This window comes from Platalea leucorodia, assembly GCF_965183815.1.
Source record: "Platalea leucorodia genome assembly, chromosome: 16".
Classification (NCBI taxonomy): domain Eukaryota; kingdom Metazoa; phylum Chordata; class Aves; order Pelecaniformes; family Threskiornithidae; genus Platalea; species Platalea leucorodia.
In genome coordinates, this window is record NC_138838.1 from 10,124,270 (window position 1) to 10,127,517 (window position 3,248).

Sequence of the window (3,248 nt, forward strand, 5' to 3'; positions counted from 1 at the left end):
GCAGGACCGGGACGCCGCTGATGGAGGCGGCAGATTAGCTCTGGCAGCGTCAATGCTCTGCTCCTCCGGCTGAGTCACCAGCTCTTTAACAGCAAGTTAAAAAGAAACAGGTTAGCATATCGTAACATGACAGAACTTTTAGAAGATTGGACTGCTTTTCTCCTCTCGTTAACGTCCCCCAGGGCCCGCGGTCTCTTTAGTACTAACACAGTAACGAAGGCCACAGCCTATTAATTGCAGTGACAATGATAAAGGAAGAGTCAGAAGCAGCTATTTGTCTTTCATGTAACCTCGTGCATCATCACAAGATAAATGAAAACTCATTTTCTGCTTTGATTCAGTCTAATTTTTCAGGGCCCCCGAGGCAGGTTACAGGAACTGTGTCGCTTCATCCCCATAAAAGTGCTGGCCCCGAGGTTCAAGGGTCAGGGAAAGTGCAAGCCGGCCGTGAAAGCCTGTCTCTCCGCAGCCTCCCAGGGGTGACGTAAAAGCAGGAAGGGGTCTGCTGCTCATCATCATTAAATCCCCATCGAAAGGCGTTGTCCGGGGCCTGATAGATGATCCACGTGGCAAAACTACTCCCTGTCCCCAGCGCCCCTGGTCACCTTCCCGGGGGACCTCCGCCGGACCGGCATTTGTGCCCCTTTGTGCATATGCACAAGGGCGGGTGAAGTTTTGGGAAGAATTTTTAGGGAAAGCACCTCATCCCAGCCCTCTACCCAAAATTATTGGTTTTGAGCACATGCGGGGTTTGGGATAGAGCGTGGGATGATGCGGTTTACCTCCTCTGAGGTCATCAATACTTCAAGAGAAAAATGCGCTTGGGGTACTTCATCTGCGCTGTGACCTGCTTAGCAAGGAGTGATCATTTCGGAAGGGATGGGGCCAACTTCAGTACTGGTATAAAGGCAGGAAAATACCTCAAAGTTTCTATCAGCTGCAGTTCCCATCTCTCACCCGGCAGCCTTGTCACGCTTTCCTGCCATCGGATGTCCCACATTCTCCTGGGGCCTCTCCTGCGGCAGCGCAGAGCGTTGAAGCATCTCGTTGGCCTCCAAGGGACTGCTTCAAGGAGGGAACACCCCATGCAGTACCTGGGGTTTGCTGGAGCAGGCCCACGCGTTGTAGAAAGACTGGTCCAGGCTGGGGAAGGAGTTTGAAGAGCTGTGCAGAAAGGTTTGCCAGAGCTATAGAGTGAAATACCTCCTTGAGTCAGAGGAATTTAAAAGAAAAGAAAAAAAACATAGAATCATATGTTTTGTAGGAAATTAGCCCATTCTAATCAAGAGGAATCACACCTCACACATGCAAACTGGACACGCCTCTTCTGAAAATTTTAGCATTAACAATGTACAGTACATTAACTTGATTAATCATAATATAATCTTTGTCTGCATGCTGCGCTGATGTCTTCTCCACCAATCCCCAAAACAGCTTACCCATTTTACACTACGTAATATACGTTTCCCTCCTGGTACAAACAGAGCTGAAAATAGATACAGCCCTGACGATCCAGCGATGTCCTGACGATCCTGGTCCTGCCGCCCTTCTGGCTCGGGCCTTGCAATGGCACGGACAGGGGCTCCCATATGTCCAGGTTTCCCAGCCTGGAAGTTTTGCCCAGCCAGAATTCGTGGACTTTGGCCCCGTGCCTGGATTTCCGGACATCCGTCAGCCCACTCGTAGCGGTAGCTCCAACCGAGCTGTCGGATGTCTGGAAGTCACAGATAAATGACTGGTGTGCCGTACGACTCCGTAACGTGCACGCGCGCGTGCCCAGCACACCCCAAACAGGCTTGGCCCACGGCTCGTGCACGGGTGGCCTCGGGGAGGTCCCGCGGGGCTGCAGGCAGGTCTCCCGGCGGAGCCAGAAGGAGACTGTGCAGGAATCCATCTGCGTAGGCATTACCGCAGGATTATAACTTTAGGCTGAGCCTGGTCTCATTCCTTGCAGCACCGCCTGGCCATGGCCCTGGGGGTGATGTCCCGCTGCCTTTGGAGAAGGGTCCAGAGCGACTTCATCAGAGGTGCGGGAGTAACGAAACACGTGTCTTACCGATAATAGTGTATAAAGGGGGAAAACAGCACTGAAGGGAAGGCAACCAGGGCTGTCTGGGGCTGCACCCACTCGTCACCCTGCCAAATGTGATGGCAAAGCCCCACGCAGAGGCTCTGCGGGTCCGGCTGATGCTTGGCGGGTGGGACGGCCGATGGAGCCGTGCTGGGCTGCTCCCTCGGGCCCCAGCAGGGCTCTGCCATATATAACGTTGGATTTTAACTGATAATATCATTTGCTTCCTAAATACTGGATAAGAAAATATCACCAGGGCATTTCCCCAGTGCTGATTTACTCGCATCTGTTCCAGCTGAGGCCAGCGAGAAGCCTAATCTGGGGGAGATTTGAATGTTATTGGAATTCATGAATTTTTGCTTTGTTATTATTTTGACCTTTTTTTTTAAGGCAAACCAAAACTTTCAAAAATTTTAAACTCAGTTGGGAATATTTCATAGCCTAGGACTTGGGGACAGCAGCCGAGCAGTCAGCTTGGGGGACACCTTCTCCGCCTGATGCAGCGCAGCTGTGAGCCGTTCCCTGCACGGTTCCTGCCCCAAGGCTCAAGCGGGATTCGCAGATCCGACCTCTCCTAACGCGGGCAGAGGGCTCTGCGCTGTGGGTTGCTCGGGGGCAAAGGGAGACGTTACAGGCTCTGGGCTACCCGGCTCAGGTGGAGCAATTGCAGATGGGAAGCACAAACGTGGGAGATGTGCGGGGACATCTCTGTCCCCCGAGGAGGTGAAGCTACGTGTGACACCAGGGACCACAGGACGGGAGCTGGCCTGGGTGCGCAGTGCCAGGGTGTAGCACAAGGGAATGGAAGCAGGAGCATCGCTCCAGGGACGGTTTCTGCCATCCTGGGGACAAGCTCTGACTCTGTTAAATAACAGTTGCCTCCTGTATGAGAGATGCTTTGACTGTTTCGGCTCATAGCTCAGACAAGCTGCTGAAGTGGCACGATGACTAGCAGGTGGCCATCAGGGCAATTCACCCTGAAAGAGGAGCTCACCCGCAGGAAGCCCCGGCTTTGTCCCAGGTGAAAACCCATCCCTGTTGAAAGCAAAGGAGTTTTTTGTGGGACTGGGATGTCACTCATCCATCTCCTGGGCAGGAAAGCACCGTTTTTCTCATGGAGCCTTGTACCCAGCCCCACAGAAGGGTGTGCAGGGAGGTTTCCAGGAGGTCTTAAGTC